Source organism: Manis pentadactyla, chromosome 12 (genome assembly GCF_030020395.1).
Source record: "Manis pentadactyla isolate mManPen7 chromosome 12, mManPen7.hap1, whole genome shotgun sequence".
Lineage (NCBI taxonomy): Eukaryota > Metazoa > Chordata > Mammalia > Pholidota > Manidae > Manis > Manis pentadactyla.
In genome coordinates, this window is record NC_080030.1 from 85319835 (window position 1) to 85340884 (window position 21050).

The following is a 21050-nucleotide window of genomic DNA, read 5'->3' on the forward strand; positions in this document are numbered from 1 at the left end:
TCTTCCCTCCCTCCTTCCTCTTCTCTTCCTCCTGCCCCAACTCCCCTGTTTTGTCATCCAGTATATTTATTGGAGGATACGGGTATTCATTAAATCAAAAATTTTTTTTTACTTATCTTTTGGAAGTGAATAACTGAGCTTGGTTTGGAGACATGAAACAGAGGAAGCTGGGCCCCTGTGGTAAACAGAAGTGCCGCGCTGAAGGGGCTAACAAGTTAGTGGCGACCAGGACATGGATACAAAAACATTATGTCATAATGCTGCAATAAAACCATAAGCATAGCTGAGTGGCATGCATGGCACAAGAGGGAAGTCATGCTTGTTTTTAGAAAAGATAGCTTTGAGCTTGTCTAAATATGGATAATATTTGAAAGGTGAAGATGGAATGAAACACTGTTCCCACAGGAAGGAACAGAGGTGGGAAATATGGCTTAGAGAGGAATACACATGTCATGAATTATGGTTATGGAAGAACCACTAATATAAAGAAAAAACTTAGACTATAACAAAGACTCTAATGAAGAGGTTAAAAAAACCCCAAATCTAAGGGATGGGTAAAATGCCCAAAGATGGAAGGGGTGGACCCAAGATGGTCAGTCACACCCTCCCACTTGTTTCTTCCTCCATCCTAATGACAGTTGGGGCTATTCTAGTTGAGAAATATATTTTCTAGCCTAGCAGCTAAAGACAGAAATGCTGATAGGATAGTGGGTCCTGAGAGCAGTGAATTCTATAAATCTGTCTGTAAAACATCAAACCATCCAAAAATTTTAGGCCACTATTAATTTATCAAATAATTAGTCACTCAGTGTACATGGTCTGTATATTATTTGTCCAAAGTAATTCATTCAGGTTTAACATTTCACAAACAAAATAGCTAGGTTACTGTAGCAATTTTACAATTAAATGTACTGGACATTTTGGAATGGATGTCCTGAATCATGTAGACCCAGCCTATGTAAAAAAGAATCCTGGCCAGTGAGTTGGCTGGAGTTATTGTTAAACAAAAGCATAGCACTTTGTCACGGGGTTGAATGTACTATTCCTACCACATTCTTTTTTTTCAAGTGAGTCACTAGAACAACATCCTGACCCCACAATGTTACCAACAAAAGCACATCTTTATTTTTCTCTGGTTTCTCTTTGCAGCCAAGCAAGCCTTTGGCTGTATTATATTCATCAGCGAGAATTCCCTAAATACCAGCATCGGCATGGGCCATGGATTCAGGACAAATCTTGAATCCAGGATGAGAGACTTGATCTCCTCCTTTACTTGGGCATGCTGTAAAGCACAACATGATTTCACCAGCCCGTATCAGACTTGACACTTCAGTTCTCAGCATCAGAAAGGGATCTCCACTGGGTCTCATCTGCTGAGGATGTCTGGGGCCAGAGCATGAAACAGGAAACTGGCCTTTGCAGTGGGCAGAAGTGAGTGTTCGGTCTTGGTGTAGCTTTGTCTGAAATTCTTAAAGCTAGCATTCCTGCTGAGTTCTTATCCTGAATGTTTACATATGAAGATTAGTTGAAACTATTTCCCTTTTATGTGTCAGCACTGCTGTTCTAGAAGGTAGTAAGCATTATTTACCTTTAGCAGTGGACAGTGCAATGGTCAAAAAATCGGATGTGGGTAGTGAATTCATTTATCAATATCTAACAGCCCTAAACACTGGTAGGGGAGCATGTGCTTCCTCTGACTTAGATCCCAAACTGCAGCCAGTCTCCTCCTCAGTGAGCCCCTGCGCAGCTGCTTAGGGCGAGGGTGAGGCTGGCAGGAATGCTAGAGGGATTTGAATCAGTGTAGGGTGTGGCTTTGTACACACATCCACTGCAATCCCTTAAAAAGCCTGGTGCAGCCAGAGGGAGCTTGCACAAGAGCAGATGTGAGCTTTTGTACTCCTCTAAATAGCAAAATAAGAAATTCTCTAAGTCTTTAGACTGAAGGAAGACATAAATTATGATCATGTTTTCCATACTTTAATATTTCTGATACAAAAAAAAAGCCTTATGATACAAAATAGCTTATGACAGGAAAACAGCATACTCAGCTACACTGTTGACACAGTATTTAAATATCTTTCATTTACTATTTAAGTTAGACTATAATTAAAACTCAATATTGGAGACAAGATCAAAGAATATACTAGGTTATTCTTTTTTTTTCTGGCACTATTATGCTACTATGTCACAGCATAGAGAGATCTATGATCCTCCAGAGGATTTGTTTTTTCATTTTCCTACCTTTAGGAAGGAGAAATTCTTAACTAGTGTTGACAGCTGAGGCTCCATGGAGTCTTTCTATTTTATCCCCTGCTAGTCTCAAGTGCCACAAAATTCAAGGTGTCCTTCATTCTTTGCTTCCTGATACTTTTAGTGTAGAGCTCTGTTGCTCAAAGGACATGGACCTATGTTCAATCCTGTTTCTATCATTTACTGATTGTGTAAATGCAGGCAATTTATAGTTGGAAAATAGTTCTCCATGGTTCTCTTGCGTGTCTCTGTATGTTTCAAGCAGAGGCATTGATTGCCTTTGTTTCAGACATTTTTTTTTTGTAGTGAATGAGGTTTGAAGATAGTGTCTCCTTCTGGAGCACAGGACTGGTATGCTTAGTGTCCACTGTAAAATTTCCTGTAACACATTATAGAATTCCTGTAAGCTGATCTATCCATGTTCAGATGTTAGCAGACCCTCTTACTGTTGTTCTGTGGGAATTGGGATTGAGGAAATTGACAAAAGAAAGTGCTGATACTCTGGCTACTGCTAGTGCAGTGAATAAGTAACAAAGTCGTTTGTCTCTGACCCAGGAGACTTGTGCCTTCTGCAAGGCAGATGAAACTGTGGCAGGCTAACTTGTTAGCTTTCAAGTATGGTGAAATATCAGACCCTTAACAATTTTTGATGATTTTTTAACAGTATTAATCTTCAGTTCCCTCATCTGCAAAACAGACTTAAACTTACTGATGTGTTTACTGAGGACAATGAACTCAGTTTGAATCGTATACTAAAACCTCAGTAATTATTTGCTATCTTATTATTTAAGAGATGCATTTAAACTGAACCTTAAATAAACCAATTCTTATCTTAGGTGTAATCTTATTTTGAAAGAAAACTTCTGTTGAAAGATTCTGTTAAGAAACACAATTTCAAGATATCCCTCCCCAAATATAGTTTCTTTTGGAATCATTTTCTTTCATATGTGAGGTTCACACTTTCTCTTCTCTTTTTATTTTTCTGCAGTACATTTTTATATAAAATCTTGGCTGGATCTAATGTAGAAGCTTACCTTCAAAAACAAAAAAAAAGTGTTTTCTTTATTTGCTTTCATAGAAAGAAATGGGAAAAAGGAGATCTGTAGAAAACTTTCTTAGTTTAGCTTATGATAAAAATTTAACTAAAATATCTTTATTCCTTAAGAGAGTTGGGTGAAGGCACAATAGTGAAGCTGGCTTCAACTAAACGTGTCTTCATGGCCATTGAGAGTCTAAATCTAATGTGCATGTTTGTGGATGCCCTTGATATATGTAGACAAGAGAAATAAATTGCAGATATGACTATATTACTCTTTTTCTTAAAATATCTACTTGGATACTTTTACCTTTAAGGAAAAGTCGCAATTGTTTTTGGCCTGCTTTTAAAGGCTCTTCTGGTCTGTCCAGTTTCATCCTCAGCACATCTTTGCTTTGACTCTTTTACTTCTTCATAGGACTATGGACATTTTAAGCTCTCTCCCTCTCTGTACATACCTTTCTGTCTAGTATGTCTTTCTCTTCTTTTGACCCAACACAATCCCATTCATCCCTTAAGGGTTGTTTCAAGTTTTACTTTCTCTGGACAGGTGTCCTTGTTTATCCCGGAAGAACTGGCTGATCCTTTCTTTGACTCACACTTTAGTTAATGTCACTATTCTTACCCTTAAAGAATGGCTCTGTATTTACTTGCTGTAGTCTGTTTCGACTGATTGCTCTTGTTTGTGGGTAGATATAATCTTATTCATTTTTTATGACTTCGTTGACGTGCACAGTACTTGGCAAACGGTGAACTTTTTTCTTATCAGTGGTGTATAGATGGGACGGTTTAGCTTTTCTGAGATTTAAGGCCATCGAGTTTGTTTCATTGGCACTTGGTTAAACCTTACTGTTTCTCAGCGCTGGTTGCTCATTGGAATCCCATGGAGAGCTTTGAAAAAGTACCAGTGTGTGAGTCCAGGGACCTAATGTCACAGATTTGGATTTAGTTGGTTTTAAGTGGAACCCAGGTGTTCTTAATAATAATAGAGAGCACTTACCTAGATCTTACTATATAAGGTACTACTGCAGGCATTGTTTTAAGAACTTTACATTAATTTATAAGCATTTTTTGAAAGCCAATGTGGAGAACCACTACAGTCTAGCTAGTGGCAAGAAATCATTGAGGTTGACGTGAAATAATAGTACATAATGATAGAACTAAGATTCTTCTGGCAGAGACCATATCTTTCTGTTTTTGTTTTTTATTAAATAGGGGAGTAAAGAAGCAATCCCAATGTGTACAGTGTCATGAGTTGTGGTTAGACCAGAAAGAATTTTCAGTGACTGCAGGAAGAATTCAGATTGCAGAAGGAGATATTAAACATTGAGTCACTTTTCTAATTTTAGGTCCAATTCTCATGAGACAGCACTTTATTACCAAATTTGCCATAAAAATTTGTCTTTGTGAACTGTAGCTTTTCACTTTTGTAATGGAAGGGCTAATCTGATTTGAAGTCTTTGCCATTATTTAAAAGAAATGTAACATCTGGAAAAAAAGAGACTGATGATTTAAGTAAGGTGATATTATAAAAAGTTTACTAAAAATGGTCCCAGGTTAAAATAGTAAGTTTTAGTAAGAATAGAAAGAACAGTAAAAGGGAGATTTTATGTATCTTATTTAACTGTGAAATAGTATTTTCATAGAAAACACATTATAAAAATAATTTGCTTTTGCATTAGAACATATTTTCCTAGCTTTCTTAACTAACATTACTAATGTAGTTCAGGCCATCCTCAATACTACATACACATAGCTTCCTTATCAGGCTTCTTGCTGCTTTTCTGTCTCCTCCCATCCATCCTTCCTTCTGCCAATTACCTGTCATCACATATCTCAGCTGTGCATGGAGGGTTAACCTCAGTGAGGCAAGGCAGGCTTGGCACTGGACCTGGAATAAACCTGCTGTCTTGCCTGAGGGTTTCAGCCCTGGGAAAGTTCACTATGGATTCAGTGAGATCAAGAACTGACAATGGAACATTCTTGGAGTAAAAGGGTTTATACCCGGCTTTATTCTCCAGGCAATAGGTCAAGCACTAGAATTATGTCTGTATCCAGCAGTCTGCAGGTCCATAATCCACCTCATCTCTGCCTCCACCCAGAGCGCTGGGCAGAGCTCTTTATATATTGACTCAGGTAATAATAGCTCATTGCCTACGGGTGTGGAAACAGTAACCTAGCAGTAGGTCAATTATACAATCAAGTCGTTTAGGGTTAGGTGAGGATCCTGGCCATAGGAATTTCCATTTCTCCCACACCTGCCCACTTGGGTGGTACAGAGGGTAGAATAGTCTCTTAGAATTCAGTGTTTACAGAGCAAGGCAACTGGAAGCCACTTGATGTCATCATCCACTGGGTGTCAAGGAACCCACCTGAGGTAATTTAGGTTGCCAGGAAGCTGGAAGAACACGACTGTATGGAAGCCAGATTAAACAGTGCTGGAAGATGTACCCAGGCAGTAGGAGAGAAGTCATGCCTGCCAACAGCAGGCCCTGCCACAGCAGGTAGGATTTCACCTCCTATGGTGGATGAGCATTGTTTCAGGGGTAAGTCTCTACCCTGATAAGTCCTGAGGTCTCAGGAGGGCTACAGATAAAGGGAAGAAGCCAGTGCCTAATTATTAGAATTGAGAATAAGTTGGACCTAGTCTTAGAAATAAGACAACCAGTTTTTAGCCCCTAGGCACAAACTAGGAGGCAGATAAGTCACGAAAATGACTTGATCTTAGGTTTCAACATCAGACCAGAGCTCCTCAAGGGATCAGGTTCCACCTATAGGTAATGATGGTCAGATAGTTTAGATGTAGGGGGAAGATGGATGCAGTGTTTGACATACAGAAAAAAACCACATCTGAACACCTAACTCTGATATTTCTGATTCATATTCTTAATGGCTCCCTACTAATTAGAGAACAAGCCAGTCTCATTAATCTGACATGTAAGGCTTCCATAATCTTGTTTCAACTGTTTTTCATTCTTATTTTTTCACTTCTTCCTATGTCTTCCCCCCTCAATTTCTGTACCTACTTGCCTTGCATAGAGTCTATAGTTCCATAATCCAGTCTCATTAAATATTATTCTTTGTTTTAACACACCCTATACTTTACTGGCTTGATGCTTTTCTCAAAAATTTTCTTTCTTATCTACTGTAGAAACCATTCTTCAGTATCAAATGTTGGAAGTAATATTTTTTCTCTTTTTTGTACCTCTATTGTTGACAGACTTTCTCAAGCAAAGGTTCATGTTGGCCTGATTCTTCTTAATGTCTCACATCATGCACAACTTAGTGGGAAAGACAAAAATGCAGATTTTTCAAGACCTAATTTGCTGACCCAATTTTTTTGACGTTGCGTATATTTAAAAAGTTATAGGGGAGGGGCGTAAGATGGCGGCATGAGTAGAGCAGCGGAAATCTCCTCCCAAAACAACATATATCTATGAAAATATAACAAAGACAACCCTTCCTAGAATAAAGACCAGAGGACACAGGACAATATCCAGACCACATCCGCACCTGAGAGAACCCAGCGCCTCGCGAAGGGGGTAAGATACAAGCCCCGGCCCCGCGGGAGCCGAGCGCCCCTCCCCCCAGCTCCCGGCGGGAGAAGAGCAGGCAGAGCGGGAGGGAGACGGAGCACAGGGCTGCCGAGCACCCAGCCCCAGCCATCCGGGCCAGAGTGCAGGGCGCTCGATACTAGGAAAACAGGGCAGCAAGAACAGTGAGCAGGCACTGGAGGCTGGGCGACAGAGGACATAAGAAAAGCGCGCGACCATTTTTTTTTGCTTTTTTGCTGTTTTGTTTTGGTGAGCGCTTTTTGGAAGTCTTAAAGGGATAGGGACCCCAATACTAGGGAAACAGGGCAGAAAGACCGGTGAGCAGAGGCTTGAGGCTGGCACCGGAGAATAAAGAAAAATGAACGACCACCTTTTTTTTTTTTTTTAATTAAAAACTTTTTTTTTCTTTTTTTTTCTTTTTTTTTTTTTTTTGGTGGTCGTTGTTTTGTTTTGGCGGGTGCTTTTTGGAAGTCTTAAAGGGGCAGGGCGGGTCACTTAATCCAGAGGTAGGGAATCCGGGGATCTCTGGGCACCCTAACCCCTGGGCTGCAGGGAGCAGGGAGGCCTCTTACGGAGATAAATAGCCTCCCAGCAGCTCCTGCTCCAACGCGACTCCACCACTTTGGAGTAGCTGTCAAGCCAGGTCACGCCCACAGCAACAGCGGAGATTAACTCCATAGCAGCCGGGCAGGAAGCAGAAACCCTGTCTGCGCGCAGCTGCCCAGCACAAGCCACTAGAGGTCGCTGTTCTCCCAGGAGAGGAAGGCCACAAACCAACAAGAAGGGAAGTTCTTCCAGCTGTCACTAGTCCCAGCTCTGCAAACTATTCCTATCACCATGAAAAGGCAAAACTACAGGCAGACAAAGATCACAGAGACAACTCCAGAGAAGGAGACAGACCTAACTAGTCTTCCTGACAAAGAATTCAAAATAAGAATCATAAACATGCTGACAGAGATGCAGAGAAATACGCAAGAGAAATGGGATGAAGTCCGGAAGGAGATCACAGATGCCAGAAAGGAGATTGCAGAAATGAAACAAACTCTGGAAGGGTTTATAAGCAGAATGGATAGGATGCAAGAGGCCATTGATGGAATTGAAATCAGAGAACAGGAACGCATAGAAGCTGACATAGAGAGAGACAAAAGGATCTCCAGGAATGAAACAATATTTTCTGTGTGAAAAATCCAAAAGGAACAATATCCATATTATAGGGGTCCCAGAAGAAGAAGAGAGAGGAAAAGAGATGGAAAGTATCTTAGAAGAAATAATTGCTGAAAACTTCCCCACACTGGGGGAGGAAGTAATCGAACAGACCACGGAAATACACAGAACCCCCAACAGAAAGGATCCAAGGAGGACAACACCAAGACACATAATAATTAAAATGGCAAAGATCAAGGACAAGGAAAGAGTGTTAAAGGCAGCTAGAGAGAAAAAGGTCACCTATAAAGGGAAACCCAACAGGCTAACGTCAGATTTCTCAACAGAAACCCTACAGGTCAGAAGAGAATGGCATGATATATTTAATACAATGAAACAGAAGGGCCTTGAACCAAGGATACTGTATCCAGCACGACTATCATTCAAATATGATGGTGGGATTAAACAATTCCCAGACAAACAAAAGCTGAGGGAATTTGCTTTCCACAAACCACCTCTACAGAACATCTTACAGGGACTGCTCTAGATGGGAGCACTCCTAGAAAGAGCACAGCACAAAACACCCAACATATGAAGAATCGAGGAGGAGGAACAAGAAGGGAGAGAAGAAAAGAATCTCCGGACAGTGTATATAACAGCTCAATAAGCGAGCTAAGTTAGGCAGTAAGATACTAAAGAGGCTAACCTTGAACCTTTGGTAACCACGAATTTAAAGCCTGCAATGGCAATAAGTACATATCTTTCAATAGTCACCCTAAATGTTAATGGGTTGAATGCACCAATCAAAAGACACAGAGTAACAGAATGGATAAAAAAGCAAGACCCATCTATATGCTGCTTACAAGAAACTCACCTCAAACCCAAAGACATGTACAGACTAAAAGTCAAGGGATGGAAAAACATATTTCAAGCAAACAACAGTGAGAAGAAAGCAGGGGTTGCAGTACTAATATCAGACAAAATAGACTTCAAAACAAAGAAAGTAACAAGAGATAAACAAGGACACTACATAAAGATAAAGGGCTCAGTCCAACAAGAGGATATAACCATTCTAAATATATATGCACCCAACACAGGAGCACCAGCATATGTGAAACAAATACTAACAGAACTAAAGGGGGATATAGACTGCAATGCATTCATTCTAGGAGACTTCAACACACCACTCACCCCAAAGGATAGATCCACCAGGCAGAAAATAAGTAAGGACACGGAAGCACTGAACAACACAGTAGAGCAGATGGACCTAATAGACATCTATAGAACTCTACATCCAAAAGCAGCAGGATATACATTTTTCTCAAGTGCACATGGAACATTCTCCAGAATAGACCACATACTAGGCCACAAAAAAAGCATCAGAAAATTCCAAAAGATTGAAATCCTACCAACCAACTTTTCAGACCACAAAGGCATAAAGCTAGAAATAAACTGTACAAAGAAAGCAAAGAGGCTCACAAACACATGGAGGCTTAACAACACGCTCCTAAATAATCAATGGATCAATGACCAAATCAAAATGGAGATCCAGCAATATATGGAAACAAATGACAACAACAACACTAAGCCCCAACTTCTGTGGGACACAGCAAAAGCAGTCTTAAGAGGAAAGTATATAGCAATCCAAGCATATTTAAAAAAGGAAGAGCAATCCCAAATGAATGGTCTAATGTCACAATTATTGAAATTGGAAAAAGAAGAACAGATGAGGCCTAAGGTCAGCAGAAGGAGGAACATAATAAAGATCAGAGAAGAAATAAATAAAATTGAGAAGAATAAAACAATAGCAAAAATCAATGAAACCAAGAGCTGGTTCTTCGAGAAAATAAACAAAATAGATAAGCCTTTAGCCAGACTTATTAAGAAGAAAAGAGAGTCAACACAAATCAACAGTATCAGAAACGAGAAAGGAAAAATCACGACGGACCCCACGGAAATGCAAAGAATTATTGGAGAATACTATGAAAACCTATATGCTAACAAGCTGGGAAACCTAGGAGAAATGGACAACTTCCTAGAAAAATATAACCTTCCAAGATTGACCCAGGAAGAAACAGAAAATCTAAACAGACCAATTACAAGCAACGAAATTGAAGCGGTAATCAAAAAACTACCAAAGAACAAAACCCCCGGGCCAGATGGATTTACCTCGGAATTTTATCAGACATACAGGGAAGACATAATACCCATTCTCCTTAAAGTTTTCCAAAAAATCGAGGAGGAGGGGATACTCCCAAACTCATTCTATGAAGCTGACATCACCCTAATACCAAAACCAGGCAAAGACCCCACCAAAAAAGAAAACTACAGACCAATATCCCTGATGAACGTAGATGTAAAAATACTCAACAAAATATTAGCAAACCGAATTCAAAAATACATCAAAAGGATCATACACCATGACCAAGTGGGACTCATCCCAGGGATGCAAGGATGGTACAACATTCGGAAGTCCATCAACATCATCCACCACATCAACAAAAAGAAAGACAAAAACCACACGATCATCTCCATAGATGCTGAAAAAGCATTTGACAAAGTTCAACATCCATTCATGTTAAAAACTCTCAGCAAAATGGGAATAGAGGGCAAGTACCTCAACATAATAAAGGCCATCTATGATAAACCCACAGCCAACATTATATTGAACAGCGAGAAGCTGAAAGCATTTCCTCTGAGATCGGGAACTAGACAGGGATGCCCACTCTCTCCACTGTTATTTAACATAGTACTGGAGGTCATAGCCATGGCAATCAGACAAAATAAAGAAATACAAGGAATCCAGATTGGTAAAGAAGAAGTTAAACTGTCACTATTTGCAGATGACATGATACTGTACATAAAACACCCTAAAGACTCCACCCCAAAACTACTAGAACTGATATCGGAATACAGCAAAGTTGCAGGATACAAAATCAACACACAGAAATCTGTGGCTTTCCTATATACTAACAATGAACCAACAGAAAGAGAAATCAGGAAAACAACTCCATTCACAATTGCATCAAAAAAAATAAAATACCTAGGAATAAACCTAACCAAGGAAGTGAAAGACTTATACTCTGAAAACTAAAAGTCACTCTTAAGAGAAATTAAAGGGGACACTAACAGATGGAAACTCATCCCATGCTCGTGTCTAGGAAGAATTAATATCGTCAAAATGGCCATCCTGCCCAAAGCAATATACAGATTTGATGCAATCCCTATGAAACTACCAGCAACATTCTTCAATAAACTGGAACAAATAATACAAAAATTCATATGGAAACACCAAAGACCCCGAATAGCCAAAGCAATCCTGAGAAAGAAGAATAACGTAGGGGGGGATCTCACTCCCCAACTTCAAGCTCTACTATAAAGCCATAGTAATCAAGACAATTTGGTACTGGCACAAGAACAGAGCCACAGACCAATGGAACAGACTAGAGAATCCAGACATTAACCCAGACATATATGGTCAATTAATATTTGATAAAGGAGCCATGGACATACAATGGCGAAATGACAGTCTCTTCAATAGGTGGTGCTGGCAAAACTGGACAGCTACATGTAGGAGAATGAAACTGGACCATTGTCTAACCCCATATACAAAAGTAAACTCAAAATGGATCAAAGACCTGAATGTAAGTCATGAAACCATTAAACTCTTGGAAGAAAACATAGGCGAAAACCTCTTAGACATAAACATGAGTGACCTCTTCTTGAACATATCTCCCCGGGCAAGGAAAACAACAGCAAAAATGAGTAAGTGGGACTATATTAAGCTGAAAAGCTTCTGTACAGCAAAAGACACCATCAATAGAACAAGAAGGATCCCTACAGTATGGGAGAATATATTTGAAAATGACACATCCGATAAAGGCTTGACGTCCAGAATATATAAGGAGCTTACACACCTCAACAAACAAAAAACAAATAACCCAATTAAAAAATGGGCAGAGGAACTGAACAGACAGTTCTCCAAAAAAGATATACAGATGGCCAACAGACACATGAAAAGATGCTCCACATCGCTAATTATCAGAGAAATGCAAATTAAAACTACAATGAGGTATCACCTCACACCAGTAAGGATGGCTGCCATCCAAAAGACAAACAACAACAAATGTTGGCGAGGCTGTGGAGAAAGTGGAACCCTCCTACACTGCTGGTGGGAATGTAAGTTAGTTCAACCATTGTGGAAAGCAGTATGGAGGTACATCAAAATGCTCAAAACAGACTTACCATTTGACCCAGGAATTGCACTCCTAGGAATTTACCCTAAGAACGCAGCAATCAAGTTTGAGAAAGACAGATGCACCCCTATGTTTATTGCAGCACTATTTACAATAGCCAAGAATTGGAAGCAACCTAAATGTCCATCAATAGATGAATGGATAAAGAAGATGTGGTACATATACACAATGGAATACTACTCAGCCATAAGAAAAGGGCAAATCCAATCATTTGCAGCATCATGGATGTAGCTGGGGGGTATTATGCTCAGTGAAACAAGCCAAGCGGAGAAAGAGAAATACCAAATGATTTCACTTATCTGTGGAATATAAGAACAAAGGAAAAACTGAAGAAACAAAACAGCAGCAGAATCACAGAACTCAAGACTGGACTAACAGGTACCAAAGGGAAAGGGACTGGGGAGGATGGGTGGGTGGGGAGGGATAAGGGGGGGATAAGTAGGGGGGTATTAAGATTAACATACATGGGGGGGTAGGAGAAAAGGGAGGGCTGTACAACACAGAGAAGGTAAGTAGTGATTCTACAACATTTTGCTATGCTGATGGACAGTGACTGTAAAGGGGTTTATAGGGGAGACCTGGTATAGGGGAGAGCCTAGTAAACAAAGTATTCGTCATGTAAGTGTAGATTAGTGATACCAAAAAAAAAAAAAAAAAAAAGGGCAGTTCCTGTGTGGTAACCTCCAACAAGTTCTACACAAGGGTATAAAGGGCATATAAAAGTGTAGGCAAAGGGTCTGTTTGTGTTTATACAGAGGATCAAAGCCTAATTGGGCTACCCCGAAAATGAACCAAGATACGATATGAAAAAGAACTTCCAACATCTGCACTCTCTGGAAGACTCATGCCAGAAGATGATCATCAAAAAACCCCAACAAAGATCCACGCACTGTCACAGGTGTAGATGCACTCATCTCATCAGTTCCTGGACTTGCCATGGGAATGAGGAAGGAGATATCTAAGCTGGCCTGTGCATACAGTAAAACAACAAATTTGACTGGATCTATACTGTTGGAACTCAACCAAGAATTTGGAGAAGTGCGAATTGTAGCGCTCCAAAATCTTACAACTACAGACTATTTACTGTTAAAAGAACATACGGCATGTGAACAGTCCCCAGGAATGGGTTGTTTTAATTTGTCTGATTTCTCTCAGACTGTTCAAGTTCAGTTGGACAATATCCACCATATCATAGATAAGTTTTCACAAATGCCTAAGGTGCCTAACTGGTTTTCTTGGTTTCACTGGAGATGGCTGGTAATTACAGATATGCTTTGGTTATGTAACTATACTCCTATTATGTTAATGTGTGTGCACAATTTAAGTAGTAGCTTAAAACCTATACATGCTGAAGTTACTCTACAAGAAGATATGTCAAAGAAATAATCAATCTTCCCATGTTTTCTTCCGCCTGCTACTTCTATAGCTTTTCTTCTTCCTTCCTAACTACAACCCTTAAATAGAATTCGTGCCTCATATCAAATTTACCGAGTATCATAACTCCTCCAAGTGGTAAAGATACCTCAAGACAAATGCTGGGCATAGAAGCCACAGGGCATAAATATGCAAAGAAGTAAAAAGCTAACCTTTTCAAACAATAAGGCTTCCCTCTCACTTACCAACTTTACATTTCCCTGTATGGCCCCGGAAGATGACTGGTTAGCCAGAGACGGGTAAGATTCCTCAAGGGAGGAACAACCTAAGACAGGCACAGTCGCAGGGGGGCCATCAGGTGAGAAATTGGGGATCAACAGAGGTGAGGCTTAGAACCTCACCCCCCCTGTCCTGAGAGAAATCTTCTGCATACGTGGATGTTTTATTGCCCTGGTCTAGCTTGGATTAACACATAGTCTACAGGCACACACCTGATCATCTACATTTGCTCTCTTACAACACTAAACTATGTTTTCTACCTTTATCTTGTATCTACCTACCACTTCAGCATTTTATTAAAAATAATAATAATAAAGAGAGAAATGTGGTATCCACATATAAATCAAGTATAAAAACCAAATGAGTATTCATATTTGAACTGACTGTTTAGAGTTCATAATGCATGAGCAAAACCGAAAGTTTCTGTGATGTCTGCCCTTGTACTGTTCACCATGTAACTTATTCACTATGTAAGAATTTGTTCTCCATGTAAGAACTTGTTTGTTATGCCTCAGAAGATTGGAGACTGACGAAAATTAGGCTTGGGGTGGATTAATGATTGTGCATTGAGCATTGACTCCCCTATACAGAATTTTATTGTCGTTAACAACCATTTGATCAATAAATATGAGAGATGCCCTAACAAAAAAAAAAAGGACAGACTTCCAATGGTAAAATAAATAAGTATCCGGGATGTAATGTATAGCATAAGGAATATAGTCAAGATATTGTAACAGCTTGGTAGGGTGATAGCTGGAACCTAGAAATATGTATATAAATGTTCTACCACGGTGTTGTACACTTGAAACTAATGTAATGTAATACTGTGCGTCAACTACCCTTCAATAAAAAATAATTATTTAAAAAAAAAAAGTTATATTCATTTGCACATATTTTGAGTTTTTGTAGGTGATTGGATTTGAAGGAAAAGCCCATATTATTCTTGAGTTAACTGAAATCTTACTAGTAGACTTAGGAAAAATTCAGAAAATTCTTAAAAGAATTTCAGTATTTAGTGGTACAGTATATATATGTATACTATATATTCATTCCATTATATAATACACGGACTTTTGTATATGATTGTATTGCCATGATATGCAGGAACACAAAAACATGACAACATTGTTTTGATGAGCTTAGAAGACAAATGATTAATCTGGTTAATAAATTCAGTAGTAGGCCTAGTCTTTACCTTGAACCATTAATATAGAGTAATAGCAATTATTGAAAGATTGTATAGATGAGAAGGGGTTGATCAGTATTCAAAACTTATTCTCAATGTCATAACATCAGTGGCTGCAACCAGGCATGATTTCGACTTGCTCCTCAGGGACATCTAACAATATTGGAAATATTTGGGGTTTTCACAAGTGGGGGCTATGTTACTAGCATCTAGCGGGTAGAGTCCAGAGGCACTGCTAAATGCCCTATAGTGCGCAGGACACTCCCCCACAAGAAAGACTTATGTGGCCCAGAATGTCAGTAGATGTGAGGCTGAGAAACTGGGTGTAGACCAAGGCTAATGTTTGTTCTATTAAAATTAACTTAGAAAATATACAAAGTTCAATGAAACTGTCGGCCATAGAATCTGTTAACTGTTAACTTCAGAAATCTGTTAACTTCAGAAAGTAGCCTAAAGTTAATCAAAATAGAAATTATGTAAAGCACAATTAAGGTGCAGAATAATGACCTTTTAGAGGTTGTGGATTCTTATTACATTGAAATGTCCTATTTTCACTTTTGCTTAAATAATTGAGCTCAATCCTTAGTCTAATAAATAATTTAATAAATGAGAGGCTTTTGTGGTTGCTTTTAGGTTTGATTCACATGTGGTTAAAGTATATGTTTCCATGGTTTCACTGAATTTCAGGTCTTGCTTTATGGAGCAATACTGGTAAATGGAAAAACTGATATAAGGTAATTAGCCTGCTAATCAGCTGTAACTTTGGAATTTTCTTCCCTTTTCAAGGCTTTGCATAACTTGGGCTTTTACGCTTTATAGTAAACTGCTTATAACTCAAATGACTTATAGAAAAACTCTGTAAGGTGAGGTCAGTGTGCACTTTAAGGGCCAGGGCAAAAGACACTTTGCCATTTATTCTCACTGTTTTGTTTGGCCATGTCCACTACACCAGATGGACAAGCAGGGCACATATGGTGTATGAACTGACTGGGACTCCCAGCAGGCCTGTGCTGTGGATGCTGTGGCCTGCTGCTGTGCTTTTATGTTTGAGTTCAAAATACTCCTACTCATTAGTGCAGGGGCAGAGGCCAGGCCCAACTAAGCTCAGCGGGAAGCGGCAGCTCTGAAATCCAGAATGCTCCTCTAGGAAGAAGAGACCTTCAGCAACAAAGGGCTTCTTATGTTCTTTGTGCCATGAGGTTCCCCCTCTTCAGAACAGAGAGTTCTGTGGGGTTACAATTCGTGACTCAGGCTTGTGGGCAATTCCCATTTTGAACCTAGTTTTGGGTCTCTGGGTGGAATCTCCTTCTGGCCAGCCTGTGGCCACTCCTGGAGGCCAAGAAACTGCTGAGTGGATTCATGAAGATCAGGAAAAGATAGGCCATCTGTGGTGTTGACAACACTGCTCTGGGCCACGTGGGAGGGTCAGCCTGGGACCATCATCCTGGGATTAGTGTTCTGGGAACACTGGTCTTTTCCAAGGGTGGACCGCCTGAGTCAGATGGTGTGGTTCATGCCTTGTTCACTTTTGCTTCTATTGATTTGATGGTCATAATAACTTCCACATTTATACAGTGGTCTTGTGCAGGAGGCCTTAGTGGTTTTATGAGATCATGAGTGGTTATGAGCATGGAGTTTGGAATCAGAAAGATTAGGCTTAATTTACAATGTCTGTCACATGTTAGCATAGGACATTTCTAAGTTATTTAACCCCACTGAATCTCAATTTCCTCTAAAAATTGATACAAGTGTTTCTATAAGTAGATCAAATGAGATGTTATATTGTGTTGTGGTAGAGTGTGTGCTCCAGACCAGACTGCGTGGGACTGAATGCTGGTTCTGCCGTTTACTGGGTGGCTTTACACAATGCTTCACCTCCTGTGCTCTGTGGAGATAACAAGAGGGTCAGTTTTTAGAGGATTGTTGCCAGGATTAAGACTATCTAGGTAGAACACTTAGAACAATGTTGGGTATCTGGCAGTGCTTAAATTATTATTATAAGATTGTTAGCTAAATTATTATTGTGAGGTGAAAATAGTTTTCTCAGTAGCAGAGAAATCCTTTAATGCCGAGCATGTGTTCATTATGTACATGCATAGCATTTATAACTCACTGTTTTGTTTGGCCATGTCCATTACACCAGATGGACAAGCAGGGCACGAGAGAAACTCTTTTGAAAGCCCTTAGATATTGCATTATCTGGGTAGCTTCTCAGTTTCCACTGGGTTAAGAAGTTATCTCAGATACATAAGGGGCCACTTGTAAAACTGGAGCAAGGTGTCTGGTATTGTTCTTCAAACTGAGTCAAATTTAAGAAAAGTGTACACACACACACACACACATACTCATGCACATGCCTTATGACAGGTGTGGACGGGCATTTGGTCTAATGAAATGAAGCAGATGAAGAGAGTCTGATACAACTCAAGAGTGTTAGGAACTCTGGGCTCTAGATGCCCCTGGGTCTGAGATGCTGTTTGCCGCAGTGACTCCAAATCACCTTCTTGATTACTGGAAAGTCACGCTTGTATTACTTCCCTCACTTCTGTCATGCTGTCTGCTCCAGGAGGTCCCCTACATCATCCCTCCAAATCTCCATCTCTCCGTGGACCAGCTGCTCTAATTCTTTTCTTCTGTACTACTTTGGCTGGGAAATTGATCTCAATACATTACATTTGCATATTTTAGAAAACATTAAGAGGAGCACCTATTTACTCTTACACTACATTGAATTCTGACAGCTTTAGGTTTCCAGTCTACAACAGGTACACTTCTTGGTTGATATTTTGATAGACTGTACAAAAGTAGTAGATTGTTCATTTTTATGCATGTACTTAATGAAATTTTTAATTGTTTGAAAGGAGGAAAAAAATGTAAAATATATTATGAAAACCAATATATTTCATACCTTTATTATGTTAAAAAAACTTCTTTTTCAGATGAAAGAGCCACATGTTGAATGACAGAAAATAATTTACTGAGATATAATATATATTGGCTTAATAGCTTAATATCTCTTCCTGAGTCTAATTGGGTTTTAGGTAATTAAAAAGATACTAAAATGAAGTGTTAAAAGTTTCAAAGATTCTTTGTATGAGAATAAATTTTAGGAGTGTGTAACTCAGAAAGGTTTCATTTAAAGTTTAGCTGGCATATGATACCTTCAGTAAGCTAAAGTAAGAAAAGAATGATACCACAAATGTTTCATAATTAGTTTATCAAAATGAATGCATAAAATGTTTTACCTTATTATCTTATTCTTAAAATACTGAATTGAAGTGATTTTGCTATTAACTTTGTAGAAGTTTAGAAACTTTTTTCAAATAAGTTGTGCCGTCAGAATGAAATTGCAGCATGATGAGGCAGTGTCCTCAGAACTTCAAGATTTTCTTCAAACAGAAAAGCATATTTTATATTGTTTGAGTTTTCCAGTTCATTGGGACTGGGCAGCTTCCTGCATGTCTTGTCATAACTACTAATGTTAAATTTAGTCATATGTTCAGAAAATGGAGAAAAATGTTCACCACTGGCAGGTGAAAATAGGAAATAAAAATATTGACTTGGGATGTTCTCAGGATAATTAAATAGCTAATGAAAGGATTGTAGTTTCTAAGGCCACCATGGATGGGAAAGCGGGCATCAGTGTTGTATTTGGTTCCCAGCTGATTCCAATTCATGATGCCTGTAATTTCTGGCTATGTGAATAATGTGGCAAAATAGCTTGTATTGCAGTACAATGAAAAAAAAGTGCCTCCTAAAGGACTTATATTTTCAGGATTTCAGAAGAATCTTCCCTTCTCCATTTCCCCTCTTTTGGAAACATCTGGACTGTTTTGGAAATGTCTGGTCTTTCACTTTGATTCCAGGTCTAAACAAAATGAGTACATACTTAGTCACCACTGGCATTGTCTTTCTGGAAGACAAAGCTGTTTTGGATCTAATATGACCCCAAATAGAATAGTTACACGTGGTGGTGACACTATCAAAAATTAGTATATTGTTTGTTCACGTTCTGAATAGAACAGTAGGGTAAGGTATTTGGAAAGAATTTCTTCTACAGAAAGCTATTCATCTAGGAAATATTCATGGAAACAGTAGGGAAGCCATATATGAGGTACTGTGTGTGAAAAGAAAAATATGGTGTTTACATTTTTATCTACAAAAGCTAAATTTGATAGAATCTACTGAGAGGCAATGACTTCTCTTTTCAGAAAAAAGTAAAGACAATTAGCCATTTTTTGTAGTGGTTTTCAAGACTGATGGCAAAAGCATCAGGCACTTACTCCAAATGGTTTTTGATTAAGGTATATAAGTCACTCAGACTGTGTCCATTTTGTTTGAAAGTATTGTTTGTTGAATCCCTTGCCTATAGATGATATCAGGAAAATAACTTCTGTTGTGAATCACACCTGATGGATTAGACGGGAACTCTCAGTGCCCGGAGAAGGTGGGAGGAGGGAATCTCAGAGGAAGCAAAGAGTCTGTCTTGGGAGTTCTTGGAGTCCAGGAATCTCAGAGGGACAATAAACTCCTACCAGATAAAGAGATGCTTGAGAGCATGAGAGCATAGAGGACTTCACTTGGCTCTTTCTTGCGTGTGTGGAAAATGACCATGAACACTGTGCTGGATGACATTTTCAGACATCACTATTATCAAGATAACAGAATATTTGGTCCTCAAAAAGGGACAAGATTTACTCAGAAGCAAATCGTTCCTGAAGATTCTCTGAGCTGCGGTGAGAGATGCCAGGGAGGAAGTGGACTGGGCTAGGAGGCTGCAGAGCAAGTGGGCGGCAGGGGCCTCGGAGCGGGCGGAGTGGAAGGACGGTCACGCAGGAGGCCAGCCGCCAACTGCATTCAGACGCCTCCGTCCCCCTGCCAGGACTGGATATCCTGGGGGAAGGGGAAAAAACCATTCTGAATCGATTGAATTTATGTCTCACTTGACTAAGAAAAACTGTGAATAACTGGCAAAATAAACTTGGAATTCATTTAGTCAATTGCAGTCGTCAGGCAGTTAAACTCAAATAGAGAGAGATTTGTTATTTACATGTCTGAATTTTGTCAGTTAAAAATGTGTTTACAAAGATTGCTGATTTCAATGAATGTGCTTTGATTTCCTATGTTGTATATATAAAATGATTTTGGAACATTTATTTGATGCTAGCATCAGCTTTATAGATAAGTAAATGTAAACTCCCTTATAAAGTCCCCTTAATGGATTAAATGAAGAGAAATTAATAACCAGAAATGTTTATATAACCTATCAATTGATGGAACTATTTAAAATGATTAATGTTTTGAGTAAGAAATCACAAGATCTGTATCAATCATAAAAATCTCCAGAACGTTGCTTGTCAGTTTCTAGAAATGACCATTTAAGAGAATAGATTCTGTTTTGTGGATGTACTTACAGTGTTTGGAGTTGGGTCAGGGATATCCTAACTTCCTTCATAAGTATAAGACTATTGAAGGAAATAAAAACTATGCTTTCGAATTAAACACTTATATAATTTTTTGCTTTTCCTACTTTTTAAAGTGATTAAACTGAAAAGCTGGAGTCCATAGAATTGTAATAATTTCATTTAAGGATGCATTTTCCACATACCTGGTAATTTGCCATTCCTAAAGTGCTCTGGAGACATAAAAGTTCTGAAATGTTTAAGACTTGGATCCCACCTATAGAATGATCACAGTAGTGCACAGCATAGATCGTAGAGGTTTATGTCTAGACAGACTTGATGCTCTGAGACCTCAGTGATTTCGAGTACTGCTTTGAATTTATATAACCTATAGTAACTAATGATTATGTTGTAGAGTCTTGACTAGGAACTTGTAATATGTCCAGTCATTATCTTTCTAGCTTTTGTCTCTTTTTTATCTAAGTCGATATTCAGAAACACTCTTTCTTGGTAGGTATTGCATCATGCCTATTGCTGAAATCCCAAAGATTAATTCCTATTGCTTTTAAG